We start from the raw sequence: 9,637 nt of genomic DNA, 5'->3' as shown, positions 1-9,637 counted from the left end.
TGTCCTAACTACAGGCAGGTAGAAGGGGAAGATCAAGTGGGCAGAGGGCTTTCTGCTAATGAAGAATTTCTCCTTTTATTCAAGAAGCCAGTCTCTTCCTAGAAGTCCCCCTACATCTCACCGATCAGAATTGTGTCCATGGCCACTGTTTGCTGCAAGAGAATGAGGAGAAATGAGTATGTTTAGCTGGACACATTGTTCCTTGCTCAGGGAAAAAAACCAAAAAAACAAAACAACAAAAAACTGTTTTTTGTCCATAAAGAGGAAGAAAATAGAAATTAAATAGGCAATTAGCAGTATCCACCACAATCCTTTACTCAAATACAGTTTTAAAATTATGAAGCAACTCCACTCAGGCTTGAGCCAGTCAATGGATTAGAGACACATGATTTGGGCAGGGTTTGGGTTTTTTTTAATAAACTTTATTTTTTATGACACGTTTAGACTCACAAAATTTGCCGAAAAAGTACAGAGAATTCCTCTTATGCCTAGCACCTTGTTTCCCCAGTTATTAACATTTTAAATTAATATGGCACATTTATTAAATCAAACCAGTACGGACACATTGTTTCTAACTAAAGTCCACAGTTTATTCAGATCACCTTACGTTTTACCTAATGTCCTTTTTCTGTTCCGGGGTCTCGTCCAAGACACCACATTACATTTAGTCGTCAGTCTGCTTTGGCTCCTCTTGGCTGTGACAATTTCTCAGACTTTAATTGTTTTCGATGACCTTGAAGTTTTGGGAAGTATTGATCAAGTATTTTATAGAGTAGGGGTTTGTCTGATGCTTGTTTTAATGCTTAGACTGGGCTTATGAGTTCTGGGGGTAAAGTTCACGTGGTACACATCATATGAAAAGTACATACCATCACCAGAACTCATCACTGCTGCTGCTGACCTGATTGCCAGGCTAAGGCAATGCGCACTCTCATGTTTCCCTTCCCTCCACTTTCCATATTCTATTCTTTGGAAAGAAGTCACTAAATGCAGCCCACAGTTAAAGAGTAGAGAGTCATCCTTGAAAACAGGCATCTACCAAATGATTTGTAATTCTTGTGCACAGGAGATTTGTCTTTTCTCCTTATTTGTATCTTTGTTCCTTTATTCATTTATTTATATCAATATGGATTCATGAATCTTTATTTTATACATTGCATCATGATCCAAGACTCCTTTATTTATTTTCTGGCTCAAATTCTTTCAGCTTTGGCCATTGGGAGCTCTTTTGCTTGGCTCCTGTGTCCCCCTTGACACATACCCACCTGTGTGTGTGTGTGTGTGTGTGTGTGTGTGTGTGTGTGTGTGTGTGTAGCACTTTCTTACTTTCTGGAGCTACAAGATGCCTTAGCCTCATCTTGAAAATTTCTCTGAGGATCCCTAGCTCCTTTTGTTAGAGAATGGTATTAAAAACCAAGATCTGGGCATTAGATGTGCTCATTGTGGGCAATTGTCTTTAATTACAGACTTAAGGCTTCCTTTCCTATCTCTCAAATGAAAAATAATTTTGCTCCTCTGCCCACCTCCAACTTCTTTCTCACCATCTCTGCCCACACAGAACTAAGATCAACAGGAATGGTAGGTCCTCAAAAGTTAGGCTGGAGAGAATATAAAAAACAAGAGGTGTGCCTTCATATATAATCCAGAAACAATCTGGCAGGGAGGATGCTGAACTCACAGAACTCCTGAATGTTAAAGGTATTATATATAGCCCAAACTTTCATGTTTCCGAGGCCCTAAGAAGTTAAGGGTCACACAGCCACGATTAGACTCTAACTCTCCAGAATCCTCCCTGTTGCCCTCTTCCCTAAAATACTGTGCTGGTAAAGTCCATTGATTCTTCTACCCCCCAGATGCATGCAGGCCTGGCCACCACCACGACGTGACTCTAATCGGGTAGAAACTCTAGTTTACTGAGGACAAAGCTGGATACTGGCAGCCTGCAATGAATGTTCAGGGCTGTGTTGATAGGAAAGAGCAGAGATATTAGATACCAGCTAGCCGCGTAGACATCAGCTCAGGCCTCACTGGGGCAGGGAGGAGGCATCCGTCGTGCAGATAATGAGGCGCCAACACAGGTACTTTACCTCAGGGGTCTCCGGGATCCCAGCTGCCTCTGCCACTCCTACTGGAGGAAGAACACCAATTTGGGATGTGAGGCTGTTTGGATAATGTTGTTTTTCTGATGTAACCCCTGTTGGTTTCCCCACCTCCTTTTTTCCCTCCTTCTCTCCCTCTAGGGAACAATTTGTGTGTCTCTGGCTCCTCTTAGACGGGGAGAGAGTGCTAATTAGCCCTCGGATTCATCCCAGGCCACCTGTCCCCGGGCTTTGGCAGTAAGGCCAGACTGGGCGTGGCCCCAAACTCTCCAGGGCAGGCAAGTGTCCCAGGGGCCGGGACGATCCCCCATCTGACGTCTGCCTGTGGATCGTGCAGCGTCATGGGTAGGTAGGAAGGAATAGTCTGCTTCAGCAGGGCCTGTCCCTTCCACCCCACTTCCTGTACACAAGCCACACAGGCAATTGGACGGAAAGCCATTGCTATAGCTTTTGGCGGCCTTTACTTCTTTCTCCCCTCCAACTGAAATGTGCTTTCTGTGAAGAAAACATGTCAGTGACGAGTTTACCAGAGGACGCCTCACCAGCTGGTGGATCTGAGGAGTGGCTCATCCTTCTTGCTTTGCACCACCACCTTGATGACAGAACTCATACCACTCCAGGTCCCAGGGAGAAATCTCAGTAGAACATCTCCAAAGAATTGTCTGTGCTCACAATCACGAATTCCTCACCTCCCTTTCTCTCCTCAAGCCCCACATCAGGCTTCAGCCTCTCTTCCCCTGTAAAACTGCCCCTGCCAAGGTTCCAACAAGCTCACGGGCCCCATGCAGTTTCCCTTCCAGCCTCCACACTGTTCCACAGAGCTGACTTCCCCTTTCTTGAATTGTTCTCTCCTTGTGGCGTGTGGGACACCTGGCTTCCTTTCCCCCCTGGTGGCTATTCCTTCTCGGTCTCCTTTCCCGGCTCCCACTACTTGCTGGAACCCTTCTTATCTCCATCCCACTCTCTCATGAAATGACTTATAAGCCCCATAGTTTAATACCATCTCTGTGCTGAGGGCTCCCAGACCCTCAGCATCTATATGCTCTGTGCTTCAAGTTCAAATGCCAACAACTTAGTATCTCTGCTTAGAGAGCAAGCCCCAGGCCCAGGGTCTCCTAATAAAATCCAGACTCCTGTCCTAATCATCATTAGACTAATTTAAACATTATGAACAGGCCCTAAATAGCTTTCTGCTCTTTATATTGCCTTCTTAGTCTTTGGCTCTCCTGTCTGATTATATAATGATTAATGAGGATAATAAGAGCTACTAACATTTCCTAATTTCTTACTATGTGCCAGGCACTGTGCCAGCCACTTTGTATGCATCTCTCCATTTAACACTACAGCAGACCAATGGGGGAGGTATTTTTATCCCCATTTTGCATCTCAGAATGCTCAGGTTTAGGGATATTTAAGAAACAACAGAGGCAGAATGATAATCCTGGTTTGCTTGACTCCAGAGCCTAAACTCTCAAACACTCTCTTTGCTAACTGCCTCTTCTTATGAACTCATCCCACAGCTTTGTGCAAGAACCTTCTTGTTGAGGTCACTGGTACCCCCCCCCCCATTCCAGGCCTGCCATATCCTTTGGCCTTTGAGTCCTGCTGTGAGAGCTCCTGTCCACATCATGCACAGCAAAGAACAGTCCAAGGAGCGGTCTGTCCAGCTCTGCAGCATCAGCACCACAAATTCATCAGATGCCATAGCTTTCTTCTGAGTGCTTGTAAGCCCAGTGATCAGGGCAGAGGACTCTGATTGACGTGGCATATCATTTACAGATCTCTCTGAAAGAAGTCTGTCTATCCCTCCCCTTTCTTGGGCATGATTAGAGAAAATGTTATTCAGGCCCCATTTGAGAACTCCCAATCCATAAGCTATTATTTTCACACATCTCTGGGCCCGGTTATCATGGCTTTCAATCTGCATTCTGTGGGGCCCTGGGGTTCCAAGAGAGTCTTGGGGCCTGGAAAAGCCCAAGCCCTCCACAGGAGCATCCCGTTATATCTTATACAGGGGTTTATGGAAGATTTCATTCATTAAAGATGAAAAGTTAAGATTAAAAAGGTTAAGATTAAAAAGAAAGAGATGAGAAAGAATTGAATTAAAAAGAAGGAATTCTGTGGGGTTTTTTTTAAGGATAGATAGTATAAAAGATAACAGGTTCTAAAGCGTGACAGGCCTGAGTTGGCATCTTGATTCTGCAGCTTACTAATTAACATCATTAAGCCTTCATTTTCTCCTTAGTAAAATAGGGATGATAGTGTCTGCATCTCTAGGCTGTAGGGAGAAGTGAGTGAAATAGTATGTGAGTATTCCTAGCAGAGGATTCCTCACCAAATGTTCAGGAAATGTTCAGTAAACTCCCACCTTTCCTCCTTGTTTTCTCCTCCTTGACATCCTGTCATCTCAACACAGCAAAAATGACTGAGGATTTCACCACTGTGTGTGGTGGCTGCCCCTAGACAAAATGTTTCCATGGCATCCCTAACTACCAGTGCTGTAAGGTCAAAAATCTAGTTCAATAAGCCAACAAGTCCTTGACCACCCAAAACGTCCATCACAGAGCCCTGCCTCTGCTAAGCCCAGCACCTGCCTCCTCGGGGTATTGTTGAGGGCCTCCCAGACTGTTCTCGAAGACGTAGCCAGCTGAGGAAGTGGGTCTGAAGTCTCCCCAAAGCTGGCAGCAGTGCACAGAGAAAAAGCCCTGCAGAAGATAGGCAGCGGGGCCGATAGCCCCAGACCCCCTGGCAGCGAGGGAACTGAAAGCCCATCTTCTGACATTGAAAAAGGAGTCAGAGCAGCTCGAAGGCAGATGCAGACATAGATTACAGCTCCATGAAATTATGATCAGTAGCCTCTGTTTAAGGAGGAAAGAAAGTGTGTAATGCATTTTTGAAAAATGTCTGCTAAAAATGATTAATTTTTTTAAGAACTGCTTTTGGCTCTTGATAGGATAGGTTTCAGTTATCTGGCTAGTTTGTGTAAGTTCTAGCAATGCCCAGATAAATGAGGCATTACGGTACTGAAATCCAATCCCTGGACTTACGGGTCTGTTGTAAGCAATGGAGTGAATGGGAACATGACTGTTGATGGCTCTCGATCCAAGGGGAAGATGCCAGGCTTCTTGGGGGAGTCCCCCCTCCCAGCAAGGCCCAGGGATTGGGACCACCCTCTGGAACCAAGCAAGGGGGAAGGGAGGGAGGAAAGACAGCCAAGCTTGAAATGGCAGATGCTTAGGTCCAAAGCAAAGTGCGATTCATTAGGTTTTATATATCTTCAGTGAACAGAGATGGAAGAAAGGAGCAAGTGTCAAATTACCCATTTAATTTTTTTTTTTAAACTCCCTCTGCATAGGTCTTGCATGGTTGCAACACAGCCTATCATTTACCCACAGGTGTGAAATCCCCACCAAGCAAGAGCTTCAGGATCATGGGCAAGCCGGGAGAAGTGCTGAGGGAGTTCAAGTCCAGATGTGTTCCCAGAACTCCCCAGGGAGCTGGGGGGACAGGAGCTGACATCCCTGAACACAGCACTACTAGGGAGCCTCACAGCTTATGGTGGGGAAACCCACCAGCTTTCTCCTAGATGCGGTGGGACGGAGGGGTAGTAGTTCTGGCTTCCAGATGCTCCAGGAATATGCCGTAACACATCAGACAAACATTTGTCCTTTGCTGGAGTCAGCTTGTGACACTGGTTCTGCGTTTACAGCCCCACCCAGTGGGAATCTAATCAGGGCTGCTGAGATGGGGGACCTAAATGTGGGAACTTAAAAATTTGCATTCAGTTTCAGAGGAGGCCCACTCTTCTTGAAGCTCTGGTCAAAGAACCAGCATCAGAGCCTTTCCAAGTCATCTGGGCTCCCACTCTTACCTGCTTTCTTATTCTCTACCTCCCTCTGCTGACATCCCTCCAGCTCCAGTCTCTTGCCTGGGGGCACTGGTTGCCATCCCTTGTTCCTGGGCTCTGAACTGCTCCTTAGGGATCTTGCATAGTGATGTCCTGAGGGACCACCATCTTCCTCCCCTTTCTTTACCCTCTCCTTGATTGGGCTTCTGCAGATACTTGATTCCCTTCTGACCAGGGATGAGTCATCCTGAGGCACTGGCCTAAGCTCCACATACCGGCAGGGTCTCCAGACTCCCTGGTGGCCCCTTAACTCACAAGGCAGCTCTCATGTTTCCTCCTGCAGACCAGGCGGTCCTCTCTCAGGCCCCAGCTCTTCATGTCACTCTCAAATAAGGCCAGGCACCTGGACCCATGCTGAGCAGCAAAGGGTGGGACAGGGTGCTGGAGGGTCACCTGTGGAGGTCAGAGAGTGACTTGTCCAGGGTTGCAAGGCTGGAGTGAGAGAGACTAGAACTTGGGCCTCTGGCATTGAGCCCATTCCCCTTCCCCCACACCAGCAGGTCTCAGCCTTTTTTGTGAGGGGTGTCACAAATTATCTGTTACAGAAAGCACCAGCATTTACAAATTGCTTCCTTTATCATACATTTAGTTTGGGAAGCAGAATGGCAAAGTTATGTCAAGCAGGCACTTGGAGTCCAACAGAGTCTGAATTCTGGCTCTGCCACTGATTGTTTTTGTGACCTCGGACAATTTCTTTACCTCTTTACAACTCAATCTACCGGTCTATAAAATGGGATGGTAATAATGTCTACTTCCAAAGCACTGTCATAAGGATTGAGTGAAACAAGATGTGCCAAGTACTTAGCACAATGTCTGGCATAGAAGTTCACAATAAATGTTTGCTACAATTAGTGTTTGTGTTCATGTATATATTTATACAAATAAATACATTCAAGAGGCTGCCTGTAATAACTCTTGCCTTTCTCCCTGTTGTTCTTTTTTTTTTTTTTTTTTAAAGATTTATTTATTTATTTATTTGACAGAGATAGAGACAGCCAGTGAGAGAGGGAACACAAGCAGGGGGAGTGGGAGAGGAAGAAGCAGGCTCATAGAGGAGGAGCCTGACGTGGGGCTCGAACCCGGAACGCCGGGATCACGCCCTGAGCCGAAGGCAGACGCTTTAACCGCTGTGCCACCCAGGCGCCCCTCTCCCTGTTGTTCTGACAGGCTTTCCTGCAGCCCAGAGAGAATCAGGTGGCACTGGAGGCTGTACAAAAGGAATTGTATGTAATAGCAGCTTATCTTATTTTTTTAATCACATCTACAAGTGAGTTATCATCACTGATGTGCTAATAATATTTGTGCTGGTTACAAGTTATTATAATGCCTTGTTTCCCCACAAAATAAATATAAGCCTGTGTATGTTTATGTGTCGCCCCCCCCCCCCCTTTTGGCTGCACTGAGAGAGTGTGTCTCAGGCGTGAGCCTCATCTGTCAAGGACGTCGGGACCGACAGAAGCTGACAACAGCAGCACCCATGTGATCCCGAGGATCCATGTGTCCCATAAGGTCCTAACGGCACAGGGCAGGAGACTTTGCCCAGCCGGCCCACCTTCGGGCCCTGCTCTCCCTGGGCAGGTCCAGGGATCCCTCCCGTTGTCTTCTTCCCTGATGAATATGGAGGAGCCTTCACTCAGTGCTGATTGCCGTGGGGCTTTGTTTCTCTCCACCACTCCCCTGCTCTCTGATCGGATGTCACTCTTTTTATTATTATTATTCCTCTGTGTTGACAAGTGATTTAAACACTTCACAGGAGAAAAGAAAAAAGAGGGTGGGGGGTTGGTAGGGAATCTTTTCTTTGAATCCAGGGTGTTCATTTCTCAGATTAGCAAATAAATGACTACGAGTATATAATTAATACTAATAGGTTAATTAGAGAACATTTAGATCTTTCTATAAAAAAAAAAAATAACCAAAGCCAACGACTGTTTCCTTCTGAGGCAAACCGGGAGTATGTATAATAAATAACCCTGTGTGGAAGAACAGCATGCTTACACTTTACTTTGTCCCATCCTTCAGGGCTCCACGATTTCTATGAGGAGCTGGGAAACGGGGACTAGACTTTTCCTTGCAGACCAGAGGAGAACTCTGGGAAACAGAGTCAGGGTTCTCTCCAGGGAGGCAGAACAGCTGCTGTGGGTGTCAGGGGAGTCAGGGACAGCAGCACCCTCCGCCCCCCACCCTGTCTCTCTGAACTCAGGCTCTCACTCTACTCTTTCTGTTGGTCTCTGTCTCTCTCTGTCTCTCTGTCTCTCTCTCTGTGCCCTTTTCTGCTCAGCTGTGACTGTCACTCAGCCTGAGTCAATCTCTCCGTCCTCCAGACAATGGGATTTCAGAAAGTGTCTATGCCTCGACAACCTTCACTGGCAGCCGAGGGGATAGGTGCAGAAGGTGGGGAACAGCAGGAGGAGGGACAGGCTAACAGACAAGTCAGGTCCATGCCAGTAGGCTGGCTCTCTCAGGAAGGAAATGCTCTGGCTGGCTTGCAGGAGTGGCCCGTGTCAGAAGTTTCAGCTGAGTCCTGGATTCTGCTCAGTGAGCCAAGGATGTGTGGGATGCAGTGGCAGGGGGATATGTGTTTAATCAGCCCTGGCAAGGCAGGGCCCAAAGCTAGGTAAGGCAGAGGGGAAACCCAGCAACCAGATTCAGTCCCTGTTTTTTCTGGTGTAGCATTTCTGGAAGTGAAGCTTGAGTCTGCCCCAGAGCCTTGCTGCCTTCGAGGCCTATTGAGATGGACAATGGAAAAGCCCTGATATGGTTTCAGTTTGTCTCCCAAAAAGAAATGTTGGAGTCCTGACCCCCAGTACCTTGGAATGTGACCTTATTTGGAAATAAAGTCATTGCAGACATAATTGGTTAAGGTGAGAGTAGACACTGGAGTAGAGTGGGTCCTTAATCCAATATGACTGGTGTCCATAGAAAGAGACAGACACAAAGAAGATGTGACAGTGGAGGGGGAGCCAGTTGTGATGCCTGCCTGGGAATGCCTGTGGCTAGAAGCTGCAGGAAGCAAGGAAGGAGTTTCCCCTAGACTTCTGAGGGAGCATGCTCCTTCCAACACCTTAAGTTTGGACTTCTAACCTCCAGAACTGTGGGAGTATAAATTGCGGCTGTTTTAAGCTACCTAGTTCACAGTGCTTGGTTACAGTAGCCCTAGGAGACTAATGTACGACTCTGAGCAGCCACCCCAACTCAGTGACTAGTAAAATCTCAGATTCAGTTGGAATGAAATCTCAAATCAAATACCTGGAAGAAAATAAGCAGGTCTCAGAGTGATCACGCAAGCTACTGTAGCATGGAAGTTTCCAGAACCAGACCCCTGCCGTGCCCCAACTCCCAAGATGTCTCACTATCTACTTGGACAGTCCGTAGAGAGTCCTTATGTCCTGAGAAGGACCAGGTGTACCCTAAACAGAGAGAGACTACCTCAGGAGTTTGGAGATAAACAAATGTTTTCTTTCATTGTCTCATTGTTATTATTAATAATAATAGTAATACTTGCCATTTATTGAGCACTTGCCATGTACCAGACATTGTGTCACAAACTCTATAAGAATGTTTTCAAGCATGGCTGCTCTTAAGTAAGCCCTGTGGCTCCTGAGGGTTCACAAAAGATGTCTTTTTTTTTGCA

Source organism: Ursus americanus, chromosome 16 (assembly GCF_024610735.1).
Source record: "Ursus americanus isolate L20-20 chromosome 16, mUrsAme1.1.p, whole genome shotgun sequence".
Lineage (NCBI taxonomy): Eukaryota > Metazoa > Chordata > Mammalia > Carnivora > Ursidae > Ursus > Ursus americanus.
Note: the sequence above shows the minus strand (reverse complement) of the source record.